Source organism: Elephantulus edwardii, unplaced genomic scaffold (genome assembly GCF_000299155.1).
Source record: "Elephantulus edwardii isolate Elephantulus edwardi_28Jun2011 unplaced genomic scaffold, EleEdw1.0 scaffold00110, whole genome shotgun sequence".
Lineage (NCBI taxonomy): Eukaryota > Metazoa > Chordata > Mammalia > Macroscelidea > Macroscelididae > Elephantulus > Elephantulus edwardii.
Genome location: NW_006399860.1, coordinates 6,461,515 through 6,478,122, shown reverse-complemented (window position 1 = coordinate 6,478,122; position 16,608 = coordinate 6,461,515). Strand labels below are relative to the sequence as shown.

Genomic DNA, 16,608 nt, shown 5'->3' with positions numbered 1-16,608 from the left:
CTGTCTTACCTGCGCCATCCTCACACTTCCTGACACATTTGAGACCATTGTAGCAGTCACTGTGTCAATCCACCTGGTTGAGGGTCTTCCTCTCTTCGTCAACTTTCTGCCTTTCCAAACATCATGTTCCTCTCCAAGGAATTGCCTCTCCTAGCAACATGCCTGAAGTATGTGAGGTGAAGCTTTAGCTTCTTTGCCTCCAACGAGCACTCTGGATGCATTTTCTCTGAGACATATTCTCTTGTTCTTTTGGCAGTACATGAGATATTCAGCTGCATTAGGATAATCAACTGCATTAAGTTGTCAGTTTTTATGTCTTTTCTAATATCATTTAGTCTCAAACACACTTGTACTCTTGTAACTGTTTTAGCACTGAGAATTCTCTGGCATAAAATCAGACGGCATATTTATAAATCATCTTCTAAAATCTATATATTATGGCAGAAATGTAGCATAAAGAAACTCAAATAATTTCTACTCTGTAAAACCCAGATGGGGAGAAGACTCTTAACATTTACTGGTATGTGTCACTTAACATCTGTTAGAGCAATGTCTCACCCTTGTAGGTCTGTGGGCGGAGGCCTCTGTGTGTCTGAGTGCCAGACTCTCATCTTCAGGACAGAACTCCACTATTGCACAGGCCTAAATGTCATCCTATTTTAATGTGATGGAAGCCCAGGCCAACATTCCCAACCACAGTCCTCTTACCTGGGGCAGCTCACTGGGTCAAGTCCCCCCACATTTTACCTGGTGTGGTCCAGTAGGACTCAGACAAAAAACCAAAAATACAACAACAAAAAAAAATCCCACGTGCATTGGGCTCAGCTCCTTTGGCCCATCTCCTCCCTGGGAAGTTTCTCTGGCTAGGCCGATGAGGCAGCCACATTGATATGAACAAGTGGTGTGTTTACTTCAAGTGTCTGAAACAGCAGTCCCACCACCCCAGGCCACCACCCATGGAAAACAGGTGTTCAAACAATGCCTTTCACAGAATATACCATCTTAGCATGGATATTAAGCAAGATAGACTTGTACAGAGAAAGAACTAAAAGCCCTTGTAAACAGAAAAATAAGATAGTAACCTTCAAGTAGGCGCTTCAAGTAGGGAGCTCTGGTGGCCTAGTGGCAAGAAGCTGCCCTGCAATCCTGAAGGCACACGGTTTGAGGCCACTATCAGCTGCTCCACAGCAGAGGGATGGTCAATCTCCTTCTCTGTGATTAACTGCCTCTGAAAACCCGCTGGAGGGTCAACTATGGGTCATTTCCTACTCGACGGTAAACAACAACAGGTGCTATAATGCACAAACACTGGGGAAGAACCAGCAGAGAATAAACTTGAAGTTGCTCATTTGATTCTACACAGACGCTTCCTGTAGAGAGAAAAGACAATTTCAGAAATGGTATCTAGATGTTATGGTATCCAGGCTATACCAATACTTTCTTGGCAATTGAGGAACCACAGAGCATTCTATTTCTTCTCCATCTGTACCTCTCCATGAACACCTTCTCCACATAGCTCTCCACATGGTTGGTTTCGTAGGGCTACTGTGGCAAAATGCCACAAAGCGTATGGCTTTTAAGAACAGAAATGTATTGTCTCACAATTCTGGAGCCTATTACTTGAAATACTGTTAGTCAGCAGGACCACATTCTCTTTGAAAGCTGTAGGGGAAAATCCTTGCCTGTGTCTCCTGGCTTCTCCTAACATTCCTTACTCTGTGCCCAGCTTCCCTGTCTATGTCTCTTGCATATAGGACACCATTCAGATTGGAATTAGAATCCACCTTGTTTCTTTATCAGAAGCTCTGGTGGCCTACCGATACAGAGTTGCACTGCTAACCCCAAGACCACACCTTGCTGGCAGTTCAAATCCATCAGCTGCTCCTTGGAAGAAAGATGGACACCTTTCTGTCATGTCTCAGAACTTCAGTGGAGAGTCAGCTGTTAGATCCAACGCAACAACAGTGGGTTTGATTTTATGTCATCATAAAGAAGCTACATGTATACATATGATACATGTTTACCATATGTTGAACTGTTAACCAAAAAGCTGGTAGTGTGAATTAACTTCCTGCACTGAAGGGGGGAAAAATGATGCAGCCTTTCTTCCAAAAGCTTTAACAGCTCAGAAACCCAATAAAAGGTCAAAATCAGGTGGAAGCAACTTGACAGCTGTGGGTTTATGTTATTCCATTATGACCTCACACTAGCTTAATCAATAACATCTTTCAAAGGCTCCAAGTACGAAAATATCTGGGAGTTAGAATTTCAGTATGTCTTTTGAGAGTAACATGATTCAATGTATAACACTAGGCAAGCAGGAAATGTCCCAGCACCACAGACATGTTGCTTGTCACCTCAAATCAAGTGCATCATAGTGTTTCCTTCTGCCTCAAGCACCCACTCTTCCTTACTTTTTTTTGCCAAACAATTTCCTTTCAAAGAACTCAAGTTATATCACGAGGCCCACTCTCCTTTCTCTTTTGATTGCATTCACTTCTAACCTAACTCTTCCCTCCCTTACCAGCTATTATTACGATCTTTGTCTACCCTGAGGCAACACCACTAAATCATGAAGTTTTAAAGACTGCAACTCCTTCAAGTCTACATTTTCAGAATTTAACCTAGAACTCTGAAGGCATCTATTAATTTAAAATGTAATGAATGAGCTTATAAACAGAGGAATGAATGAATTGTAGTGCCAATAAAGTTTATAGCCCATATGGAGCTTTCTAGCCTATATGGAAATTTCCCTACAAATGAAAAAGAATTAGATAATGCATTAAACAGAGTAATGAGTATTACAAGTGTGTGTGAGTCAATAACTATTGATCAGCCACTTTGTGCAAAGCACTGCACTTTGTGTTATTGGAAAGCTCTGAAGGAAATACATAATCATGCCTGAAAATCCTGGGGGAGGGCCTGAACTTGGTCTACCCACAAAAGCAGTCATAAATAAGCATATTCCCATGTGCATTTCATTTTCTACAGGTCTTGTTACATTTGTAACTGGGAGCCCACTTCTCAGATCTGCGCTGATTTCTGGGCTCTGCTATATAAGGCAATGAAGGGGCACAATCAAGCAGACTTCTTTAAAGAGGCTTTGCCAAGTGCAAGGAACATTTCTGCTTTGTTGTTGTTAGGTGCCATCAAGGAACCATTTATAACACACAGAAAAAGACTGATCTCATCCATACACTTGTTGTATTAAAGCCACTATCTCAATTCACCTTACTGAAGATCTTAGCCAGTTGTCCTTCTCCAGGGATTGGCTAATTTGTAACATGTCCGGAGTATGTGGACAAAGACTTACTAATTCTTGTTTCTCAGGCATATTCAGGCTATACTTCTTCCAGGATAGATTAGTTTGCTCTTCTCGAAGTCCATGGTGTATTCACTATTTTCCTTTTTTTTTCCCCCACCATCACCATTTGAGCGGGTATTTATTCAATGTTCCTTATTTACTACTCAACTTTTATGTGCATATGAGGTGATTGAAAATGACATGGGGCAGGTGTACCATAACCCTCAAAGTCATATCTCTGCTGTTTAACAACTTAAAGAGGTCTTTTTATAAAATTTTCCAAATACTTCATTTGATTTCTTAACTTCTGCCTCCATAGCTCTTGTCTGTAGAAGCAAGTAAAATTAAATCCTTGACAACTTCAAAACTTTCTATACTTACTATGATGCTATTTACTGGTCTGAGTGAGAGAATTTCTGTTTTCTTTATAGTGAAGTATAAGCCTAACTGATTGTTATTTACCTATTGATCTTCAATCAACAAGTGCTTCAAGTCTTATTTGCTTTCAAGCCAAGCAAGATGGTGTCATCTCCGTTTCAAAGTTTCTTAATGAGTTGTCCTCCAATCCTGATGCCATAGTTTTCTTCATATAGTCCAGCTTCCTCTACTTAGATCAGTGTTTAAAAAAGAGAAAGGATATTATTGAATAAAACATTCTTTCAGAAAGGAGAACCGACATTTGTTGGGACAGATAATTTCCGTTTGGTACAAAGAATAGTTTGCTGTAACACAGAGAGTAAAGTATGATGCAATTGAAGACAACACGAGTAAAGTATGATGCAATTGAAGACAACACTTCTTAGGAAATGAGTTTTCATTAATGGAGTTTTGACCTTTAACATTTTAGGTTTGATATGATCATGTTTTCAAGGCTGTAATCTTTATTGACACAGAATGTTAGATCTTGATTCTGTGGAGCCTCTGGATGGGTTCAAATCATCAACCTTTCGGTTAGCAGCCACGAGCTTAACTGATTGCCCCACCATGGCTCGTTAGGGAAGGACAGATGGTGCCTAAATCATAACTGTGAGTGTGCAGTACAAAGACAGAGGACCAGTTCTGAGGGAGGAAGACTGGAAAACAGTGAAGAGATGGAAGAAACCAAGGCTGTAAATTTACAAGTATCAGCAACTCATAGTGTGTGATTTATGTTTTGGGTCTCTAGCCAGCAACTACTATTTTATGAACAAAAGAAAGAGAGCGAAGGGAAAGGGACAAGCAAATACAAGTGTTCATCAGTTTTCTGAGAGGAAAATAGGCCAGGGACAGGACATATTTCCCAATTAGCAAGATAATTATGGCCTATATGTATGTGCCTGTTTACTCTTCTATTGTGATGACTTCACGACACATTAGTAAGTACCCACAGGTAAGCCTGCAGTTACCTTGTTTACTGCTGTTCTGACTTTGTCCGAGTCCATTAATTTGAAGAAACCATAATTCTGTAGGAAGGGGCTTCAGGATTGGAGAGAGATAAATGCCAGGCCAACCTAGATGCAGAATCTTTGATGTGGTGGAAAAAAGAAAAGGTGAACTTTTTTTGCTAGATATAAGTAAACACAAATGATTTCAGATTTACCTTACTCATTGAATAATCTAACACGAGCAAGGATAATGTCCTGTACTCTGTGTAACAGTGACATAAAATGTTTCCTTTGTAGATAGTAAAGTAATACCCAGCTGCTTGCTGTGTGTACATGTATGGGTGCATGTGTGTGTGCATACACACTTTGAAAATCATCTTCAGGAGCAGCCTGGGTCACGAAGATCTGCAGGATAGCAGGGCTGATGCTGTTGCCAGGTATGGGTAGGATGTCTAAGGTTCACAGTGATCCTATGAACAATAGATAGAAACCTTGCCCTATTTCGGACCATCCTCATAATGTCCACCATGCTGGAGCCTATTATCGTAGTCACTGTGTGAACACATCTTGTTTGGGGGCCTAGGGACTACAACTCAATATCAAGAAAACAAAAATCCTCACCACTGTACCATTAGGCAACAAAATTAAGGGTGGTGTAAATAAAACAGGTAGTGACTGATCTAACCAAAAGGAATAATACCTAATGTTGCTACAGTCTAACACTAGCCCTTCAACTCTTTCTGTATCCCTCTCAGACACATGCTGATGTTTGTCCAGCAAAACCTGCAAAAGCAGGAAGGAAAATCCAAATAGTTTCTTCTGAAACGAATGATAAAAAATGTGTAAGATAGCACCCTGTTCAAAAAAGAAAACTTGCAAGACTTTTAAAAACAAGTTAATCTGCTGTGTTCTGGCTTTCACAGGCTTTACTGTCGTGTTGGTGGTATAAGCTGTGGAGCTTTTACAATGTTGTTGTTGTTGTTAGGTGCCATCGAGTTGAGTACGACTCATAGAGACCCTATGAATAACGACTCTGTACCTGCCCTATCCTGAACTAATCTCACAGTCTGTGACACAACTGTCTCCATTGTCACAGTCACAACATCAATCTATCTCATGCAGCGTCTTCCTTTCCTACGCTGACTCTCCAAACCTTTCAAGCATGATGTTCTTGTCCAAGGACTGGCTAGATTTTACAATAGTAGGGAGAAAATCGAAGAGGAAGAAGTTGTATGTCAACACAGCCCATAATTCATTCAGTGATGCCAGAGAAACCCTAACTCTATGTGTGTGTATGTGTGTGTGCTTTGAGTGAAAGTTTATTAAGTGATTGGTTTTCCATTCAATCATTGAAATAGATTTTGTTTTATGTCATAGCTTACAATTTTCCCATGGTACATACTCTTCTCAGTCTTCTAAAAAAAGATTCTTGGCTGAAAACAGAGAATACCAGGAGAATGTCTATTTATGCTTTATTGGCTATGCAAAGGCATTTGACTTTATGGATCATAACAAACTGTGGCTAACATTGGGAAGAATGGGAAATCCCAGAACACTCAATTGTACTAATGTGAAACCTAGATCTATTTCAAGAAGCTGTAGTCTGAATAGAACAAGGGAACACTGTTGTAGTGTTACTATGTGTCATGGAGTCACTTATGACTCATAGCAAACCTATGTACAACAGCTCTTAAGCCTACTCTGTTCTGAGCAAGTTTCACTGGCTCCAAAACACCTACCCTTATTACCCCAGTTACAGTATCAACCTATCTCATCCGGGGTCTTCCTCTCCTGAATTATCCCTCCACCCATCCATGCACAATGTCGTTCTCCAAGGACTGGTCCCTCCTGGCCATGTGCCCAAAGTATGTGAGATGGGCTTCAAAATCCTAGCCTCCAAGGAAAACTTGGGTTCACCCTCTCCAAAACAGACTTACTTGTTTTCTTGGTGGTCCATGGTATGTTTAAGACTCTCCTCTAGACCACAACTTGGTTAACCAAAATTGGGAAAGTTTTATCCTTTCACCACACATATTCAAAATGCACGCTGAGCAAATTATTTGAGAAGCTAGATTCTATGAAGAAAAATGTGGCATCGGGATCTGAGGAAGACTCATCAATAACCGTTGTTATGCAGATGATACAATGCTGCTTGCTGAAAGTAAGGAAGACTTGAAATGCTTGCTGCAGAAGATAAAAAACCTATAGCCTTTGGTATGGATTACATCTCAACATTAGCAAAACAAAAATTCTCATCCCTGGCTTGATATACAACATCATGATACATGGAGAAAAGATTGAAACTGTCAACAACTTCATCTTACTTGGATCCACAGTCAACACATTTGGTTCCAGCAGACAGGAGATCAGAAGACTTATCGCATTGTAAAGCTCTGCAGTCAGGGGCCTCTCCAAAGTACTGAAGAGCAACAATGTCAAGATTAAAGGTCTAAGCTGGGTCTGATTCAGGCTATAATCTTTCTAATTACTTGCTATGCATCTGAGAGCTGAACAATGCATATGGATGACAAAGAAGAATTGATACTTTGGAGTTGTGGTATTGGAGAAGAGAACCAAACAATCCTATAAGCTGCTTAAAGAACAAACATATATGTCTTGGAGAAAGTGCAGTTCCTTAGAGGCAAATATGACAAAGCTTCATCTCAGATAGTTTTTGCGCACGGCCAGGAGAGGCTATTCCTTGGAGAGGGATGTCATGCTTAGAAAGACAGAGGGTTGGCGAAAGATAGAGGGACCCTCAACCATATAGATTGGTACGGTGACTGCAGCAATGAGCTCAAGTGTGTCACATATGATGTGGATGGCACAGGATAGGACAAGGTCCAGAACTGTTGTGATAGGGTCTGCATGAGTCGTGCTCAACTCGGTAATAACTAAAAACAACAACATTGTAAAAGCATGCTACATGCTACCTATTTCCTCCCTTGGTTCCCATTTCCATTCCATCTCCTGTTTCTTGAAAGTTTTTAGTTTTTAATTCCCTTCTGTCAAATTGGTCCTGTGTCATTTGTGAGGCAGATGCTGTTAGGCTCTTGGAAGACAAAAAGAAACAAAGTAGACAAATATTTGCATTTTAATGGAGTTGTGTCTTTAAAGGAGGAGACTGTCACTAAAGGAAAACACTTAAACTATATTCATGTTATTTAGTAATACTTGCTTGAGAGAAAGGGCAATGATTGTCATAGAGAGTGAATAGGGAAGATCATTTTAAAAAGTGGCAGAAAATACTAATATCTTCTTCACAAGGTGTAACAAGCTTTAAAAGGGACTCTGTATATAACTTCAAGAAACCCTTGACACAGAGTCAGAATAGATGGTGGCTATTACCTTTAAACAAATTTAGAAAAGCATAATAAAATCTGAGTTGAGACTTTTGTGATTCAACTTGTGCAAGACAGAGTAAGAGATAATTTTTATCCCTTAAATCTTGTGTTCCAAGAAAAACAATTCTATTACTTACACACCATCTGCTGAAAACTGTGTCCAAATTTCTACCTTCATCTGTGTTTCTACCTAAAATCTCATATCCTAAAAAGATGACATTTTAAAGCACACTGCTGCTGAGTCAGGTCTGGCTCATGGAAGCCCTCCATGGGGTTCCCAAGGCTACAAATCTTAATGGGAAGATTGTATCCATCTTTCTCCAAAGCAGTGAGTGATAGATTTAAAGTACCAACTTTCTGGTCAGCAGCCCAACCCACTAGGCCACCCAGGTTCCCTTAGAGAGGCTGTCCAACATGGGGGTAAGAATGCAAGCCTTGTGCCTAGAATGCAAACAAGAAGGACTGATTGAACCACTACTGTTTCTTATCAGCACTGTGCTAACATATAGTAAGAGTTCAGTAGGTATTACTTGAATGCAGGAATAAACGTGTTCCATTATGACTAAAGCAGACATTGGTAAATCAATGATAGATTTTTCTTTTCACCTTTCATCTGGGGACCACAGGTACAACTCTAGGCCTATGCACCTCATGTGCAACCGCTATCCATGTGTCAGTGGAGGCTTGTGTGTTAATGATGATGCTGAATAGGTCTTAATAGAGCGTCTTGTTTAACTAAGGAGAAACGCCTACAGGCCTGCTTCCAAAATGTAGCCAATGAAAACAATATGTATTACAAAAATTCAGTCTGAAAGCCGTGGTGGTGATGGTTCAGGACTGGGCAATGATTTGTGTGTGAGTGGAGTCACCATAGGTTGAAGGTCCATTCTATGGTAGCTTATTACATTATAGCAAATATCCAAGCCATCTCAACTCTCGGAGCTCTTTCTCTAATGGTCCACAGAGGATACATGTGTCAAAGAGGCAGTTTAAACTAGAATACACACACACACACACACACACACAGAGAGAGAGAGAGAGAACCACAACTGATTACAATCGAGTTAGAACAGACCAGTAACTGACCTTCCAGCAGGTCTTCAGAGCCTATAAACTGCATGAGAGATAACTGTCCCTCTTTCTCCATCAGAACAGATAATGGATTTGAACTAATCACCTTTGGATTGGTAGCATAGGTCCTTAGCCACTAGGCCACTGGAAAGTTCAAATATATACTTTATACTAAGCTCAGTTCCTTTTTCTCATTCATCTCCTATGCATTCACACAAAGTTTTCACATCAGCTGTCTACTCCAGCCTCTTGAAGACTAGATAGTCTTAACATGGAGAACTTATTAGAAGACTCCCAAGACAATGGCTTACAGTTACGTGGCTCCCTGGGCCACTTCTCAGGCCACCTTTTCTATCCCCAGGCTATTACAACAACCCCTAATCAGCATAACAATAAGGAATCATAAGTGTTAGTGAAGAATTTATGAGAGAGAGAGACTTTGTGAGATTCTCTTTCCAGCAAGACATTTACATGCCACTAACTGCAGTCCTCCATGGCCTTTGGAGGGAGCCTGAGCTCACAATTGTTTTGTTCTCAGATTCTGTGTTTTCTGGAAGAAGCAGAGCAGCCAAATGAAGAGATGGGGCAGTGCCAATGAGAAAGCTCTACTTGGCATGCAGTTCAATTACCGCCCTCCCCTCAGTTCCCTGCTGTCTGTCTACTTAGAGAAGGGAAATGTATGGGAGCACTGTGATAGCCGTTACTTCTCCACATTAGAAGCCTTTTATTTGGTAAAGGAGCATCTGGCTGGATCGCCTCCTCATTGTGCCAGGACAATTCCACATCTCCTCTTTGGGCTTTTCAATACCTTATCTTCCCCCTTATAACTGTAAAATGGACAGTGTATTTATGGTTGGTAACTGGCTGCTGTAGCAATATTAATTTTAAAAACAGAGTTCTGGCACATATTCAATATTACTATGGAAACGCCTGATTCTAGCAATCACAGATAAGATACAGTTCAAGGATTCAGGTCAATATGGGAGGTTTTTTAATCATCCACAGAAATGAAGACCAAGGGAGACAATAGTAATTTCCAAGAACTGTTTTCATAAGTCTTCTGTCTGGAATATTCCTCTTCCTTTTTTGATGGGAGGAAGTGAGAGAGTTGTCTTTATTTTGCATTATTCAAGCTGTGAGAAAGAAAAGATTCTATCTAGGTTTTGTTTGATTGGTTTGTTTATATATATGAACACATTTAAGGTAGTTTTTCCTTTATTACAATTTCTTGTAAGAGTATGTCACAGTCTTACTTGGTTTTTGTATAACACTACACTCCTACTCACACATAAACTCACGTACTGTAGCTGAAATATAACCTGATATAATTAGACTTATAGGTACAGTTCTATATCCATATATTTCTACATAACTGATAAAGACCAAATTTCAAAAACGACTTGATATATTTCATGCAGTTCACTCCTCTGCAGTGTTTTTTGGAAGCCAATTTTTAATCCCAATTATTGGTCCTGGGTTTTTTCTTGGTTGGTTGGTTGGTTGATTTGATTTTTATCATAAAATTATATATAGCATGACAATGCCAATTCCACATTCCTCATGTGTACAATTTAATGATTCTGATTACATTAGTCATGTGGTGGTGGCTGACATTTAAACCACAAAGACACTGGAGCTAGTTTTATAAAATCCTTAGGCATTCAAGCACACAGAAGCCTCTAGGTTGTGCAAATGCACACTATGCTAACCGAAAGGTTGACAGTTCAAGTTCACTGAGAAGTACCTTGAAAGAAAGGCCTGGCAACTTATATTTAAATAAGAAAACTGTATGGGGCATATTACTGCTACAACACATACGATTTCCACTAATTGCTGTCAATTTGATGATAACTGTATGTATGAAGAGAAGAGGATGGACTAGGAGAGAGCAGTAACATCCGTTTTTAAGATTTTTTTGTTGTTGTTATTGTTTTCATTTCCTCACATTAAGTAAATATTTTCATCTCTTTTTATTTGGAAATGTGAGATCAAGTTTCCCTATGAAATCTTGTAATGCTTCATATTTTTTTTTAGTACATTTGATGTATTTATTATTGTCACATTCTTCCGAATGCTGTCATCAGCCCTAAATATTATGACAGGCAGAGTGTGATGCTGAGGAAAGAAATTGTCTCTATCTTCCCCACCTCCTTTCTAGACAAGCTAGCTCATTTTGTATTTTCATAGTTAGTTGAACTGTTCAGCAAACCACTAAGGAAGAAACGTGGACCAAACTGTACAGATATCTGGCAGCTCTAAATCATTTTTGTGAAGTGGTAACAATGGCACCAGTATGGACATGTGGGGGGTGCTACACTGGTGCCACTGTCAAAGGAGAAGGAATCAAAATGACTGCCTGTAACATTTTTGTGCAACATTTTAGCAGATACATATTATTTCTTACAAAAAAAATCCCTCTAGCTAGTTACAAATAAAATAGTTATAAATATATATATATATATATAATAGTTATAAAATATTTTTATAAGTACAATTTACATGTATTTATATACCTATATGACTAAAACTCGGTATTTACTTATTTTTTAACGTTCTAATATGCACCTGTCAGAACTGTGATTATTACCCATTATAGAGACACTTTGACTCAAGCAGCTCTGGTGACCTAGTGGCAAGAAGTTGTGCTGCAATCCCAAAGGCACATGGTTCGAATCCTCCAGCTGCTTCGCAGGAAAAGGTTGGGCAATCTCCTCCCATCTGATTAACTGCCACAAGAGCTCAGCTGTAGGTCAGTTCTAACTCTACAGTACACAACAACATCAACAAACAATGTCCGCCTTTCAGGGCTATAGTCCTTACCCCATTACAGAGAGGCTTAGAATCAAGTGGCTCTGTCAGTACTTGTTATTACTTTTGCTCCTAATGTTATCATGGTCACTGGTTTTGTCAAATCTTCTGGTGTTTGAGCTACAATATCATGGTGAACCTATATTACCAACTATTTTGAGTGGCAAGAATTAATTAAAGGAAGAGAAGAAAAAAATTGAAAAGCTTTTGCTCAGTTACTTATAATGTAATCGTGTTCTATTTCAATATAGAAAGATTTTACAAAACATTGTTGTTATTATTCACATAATCTAAGGAATATTATACTTACACAACTTACAAATATATTGATCATATAGCACTTTGTGGTTTAAACTGATAATAAACGTAGCAGAGGGATCTGTAGGATGGGAGGAGTTCATGGAGCGAGCGATCCCAACCCTAGTGTCCCAGCCACTGGGTGGTAATGGGACGCCTCATACTGCTCTTGGGTGCAACTCTGAGCACCAACGTTTCAGGAGAGTAGCTGATGGAGAGTATGACTTCTGAAACTCAAATTGGACAAAGAAAATGAGCCAGGCAATCTACTTTCTAAAAAAATCAGCCACTGAAACCTTATAGAACACATTATTACCCTTACACATATGGTACATCAAGACAACCACCATGGATGGAATACTCACTCTGAGCCTAGCTGCCACAACACACATACTAAGATATGGGAGTCATTATCCTTATTTTCAATAGCCCTGATATTTCAATTATTAAACACTCAGCTATTAACCAAAAACTTCATCAATACAACTAGAAAATTTCATGGGGACCCTGTCACAGAGGGTCGATACAAGTGAAAAATTAACTCAGTGGCACCTAGCAACAATATTCCCATTTTATAGACTGTTGTTGCTGGTGTTAGGGGTCGTGGAGTCAAGTACAACTCATAGCAATCTAATGGAAAACATCTGAAGCCTGTCCTATCCTGACCCGTCTTCATCATCTCTGACATTTGAGCCCATTGCTGCAGTTACTGTGTCAATACATCTCATTGAGGGTCTTCCTTGCCTACACTGATCCTCCACCTTTCAAAGCGCAATGTCCTTTTCCCAAAGAATAGCCCCTCCTAGCAGCATGCTCAAAGTATACGAGATGCAGCTTCATCAGCCTTGTCTTAGAGACGCTTAGGAGCACTCCGGCTGTACTTTCTCCAAGACATATCCATTTGCTTTGTTGGCAGTCCATGGGATATTCACCACTCTTCTCCAACTCCACAACTCAAAAGCATTGATTTTTCTTCTGTCATCTTTACTCACTGACTAATGATTAGTTACATTTTCAGAATGTGTCTTTTTTATAATCCCTTGATATGCATCTGACAGTTGGACAACAACTAAGGATGACAGAAAAATATCAATGCCTTTGAGTAACTAATGTAACAAACCTGTGAACTAAGGTTTAAAGACCTTGGTCTTTAAATGGGTATGATTGCTCCTTAGTCCTTTAGAGAAGTCCCTGACCGTGGACTTTCCCCAAAGTAGTATATCTCCTGATCTTCTAACTGCTGGTACCAGGGGTGCTGATTGTAGATCCCAGTATGATGAATTAGTTGAAAATGACAGTGTTTTTTCCATCTTTTCTCTAAGTTACTGCATACTGGCTGAGTGGTGAGGACCTCATTTTCTTAATGTTGAGATGTAATCCATATTGAATGCTGTAGTCTTTGACCTTCTGTCACAAATATTTCAAGTCCTCCTCACTTACAGCAAGCAAGGTTGTGCTGTCTATATAACACAGATTGTTGATGAGGCTTCCTCCAGTCCTGATGCCACATTTTTCATCACAAACCTCAGCTTCTCAAATAATTTGCTTAGCACACACATTGAATAGGTATGGAGGAGAGTACAACCTTGATGCACTCCTTTCTTAATTTTAAACCATGCTGTTTTCTCTTGCTCTGTTCAGACAACAAATTAGGAAATAGTATACAGAAGCTAAGTATGCTTACCAAGAGGAAAAACTAAACCCAAACGCATTTCTGTCTGTTTAAGAAAATCATGCTCTTTCTAGGATTCCTTCAATTGAAATACAATGCAAAATCCCTTTCCTGGAATTAAATAAAAAAGGAAATAGAAAGCATAATAGAACACTGCAGTTTAGTTCAGGATACAGTAACCAGGTGAGAAGTTTAAAAATAAGTCTAGTTTCACTTCAGGATGCCATAGGGTAACCCTGTTTTGGGTCATAGAAAAGTCACAACCAAACCAGGTTTGGTTTTTTTTTAGCTTCTCTTCTTCCTTTTTATTGGTGATCACAGGATTCTGAGGCTCTGCCTAACATACTTTGGACATGTCGTAAGGAGGGACCACTCCTTGGAGAAGGACATCATGCTTGGTAGGGTGGAGGGACGGCGCAGGAGAGGAAGGCCCTCTATGAGGTAGATTGATTCAGTGACTGGGGTAATCGGGATGGGAGTGTCAGAGACAGTGCGATTGGCACAGGACAGAGCGGAGTTTAGGGCTGTTGTACATAGGGTCGCTATGAGTCGCAAGCACATAACAACAACAACTGCCTCATTCTTCATTTATAAGTTACATCCATATATTAATTTGAAATTATTTCAAAATACAACTGTATGACAAAGATGGGTTAGAGATGGATCGCCCAGGGAAACTGATGGAACAGAACTCTGGAAAAATAGCCACACTCCAAACATGTGTGTGTGGTGTCCTCTTGTTGTTAACAAGTACTTTTGAGGAAATCCCAACTCATACTGTCCCCAAGAGCAGCAGAGCAGACACTAGCCTATCCTGAGCCATCCTCACAATTGTTGCTGTGTCTGACCACATTGATACAGTCACACGTCAGCCCATCTTATTGAGGGTCTTTGTCTTTTTCCATTATTTTTCCAAGCATGTACTTCTGCAAGGACTAGTTTCTATTAATAACATGTCCAAAGTACCTGAAAAAGTCCTCCCATGCCTTCCTCCAAGGAACATTCTGGCTGTATTCTCAATCACTCTTTTTTCCTCTAGCTCTCTTTCTTTGTTGTTGACTCAGCAACTGACTCATAGCTGACCCTCCACTGGGTTTTTAGAGGTTGTAAATCCCAGGGAGGGATTTCCCATCTTTCTCCCAAGTACCTGCTAGTGGATTTGAACTGGCAGAGAGGCACCACCACTGGGCGAACAGCACAGCTCCACCACTACAGACCCTCTTTAGGGGGAAAATATTAAAAATATTTCTTTTGTACATAAATATTTCAAAGTAATCATCATTCAAATTAATTATACACACAATATGTTTTTTAAAAGGTATGAATGGGACAACTGAATACAGTTTGTAGTCATTTCTTTAAGAGTAACGTTACATCCCGTTTCTAATCACTTTCGGATATTTCTTTGTAGAAAGAAAACTTGTTCACAAGTGCAGTGCTGAAAGAACCACCCATCTGGACAGGGTCTGCCCTTCCATCTATGCTTTTCAGGACAGTCCCTTCACTTGGGGCCCTCTCTCAGTTCATGTGTCACACTGATTTCAACTATCAAAAGATCTACTCTGGTGCTGTGTATTTTAAGCACAGGTTGTATAATAGCAAAGGAAAAAGAGGCCTTTAGTCCACGGGAATTCAAAAGCATGTGGCCTTTGAGAAATGATTTCAAAACCCTACTCATTCAACTTTAGTAGTGCCATGCTTTATTTGATATAGCTGGGAGAATGGTTTTGTCAAAAGCTTTCTCTGAGGCTTTGGATTGCAATGTTAGCTTTGTAGGCTGCCTCCCTTGGTCACACTACAAGGAGTTCTAGTTTATCTTTTATAGGTAAATAGAATTAGGGATATGGATACATGACGTATTCGTGGGTGGTAGTATTTTTAGGCATCCTGGTGGCACAGGATTGAGCTTTTGGTTGCTAAACTAAAGGTCAGTGGTTAGAAGCCAGCAGCTGCTCCTCTGGAGAAATAGAAAACATTCCGTTTTCATAAAGATTTATAGCTGTGGAAATTCTCCTCTGTCCTATAGGGTCACGATAAGTTGGAACTGACTCAGTGGCAATAGGCTTAGGGGGTTTTGTTTTGTTTTGCTTTAATATTTTTATGAGTCAGAAGTTTATTATAGACTTAGCTTTGAGGAATTTTTTTCCCTTTCATTGAGTTTCATTAAGTCCATCCTTTGAAGTAGATATTAATAACCAGTTTTATAAGTGATGAAAATGAGTCTTTGAAAGGTGAAGTAAATGCCAGCATAGACTCAACTAAGAGGCAGAGCTGCCAATCCAACCGAGACTCTGATGTTAGGAGCCTTGCTGTCCACCACTTCATCACAGACCAGGAATGGATAAGATGAGGCCTTGAATTTGCCCTTTTGTGTTTGTCTCTTCTCTGAGAACAATAAGGCAACTGTAGACAAGTGTCGTGGCTCCTCAGAGGTCATGGTCACGGGGTAGATGTACAGGAAGGCCTGTTTTCATCAGATTATGGTTCTGCAGGATGCCAGGACAATGTCCCTTTCCCGCTGGCATTACACCCCCCAAATCAAAGAATGTGATATAGCAAACGAGAGTGCCTCAGTTTCCCCAGTGTAACCAGTCTCATAAAGGCCCAGAAGAGCTCAGAAAATATAGGCAAGCCAAAGGATTATTCTACCCCAAGAAGGGATATACCTTTAACTTGCTGGTCTGTCTAATACTTCTCTTAATCTGAACATTCACATTGAGACAGACTAGGAAGAAGGATTGGCCATCC

The 16,608-nt window shown here is 39.9% G+C and overlaps 1 protein-coding gene across 1 annotated transcript in view; it reads left to right on the top strand.

Annotated features, from left to right (window-relative positions):
* The window catches only part of CRB1 (crumbs family member 1, photoreceptor morphogenesis associated), a 256,120-nt gene that overhangs the window by 232,849 nt on the left and 6,663 nt on the right, over positions 1-16,608 (top strand). The window lies entirely within an intron of this gene.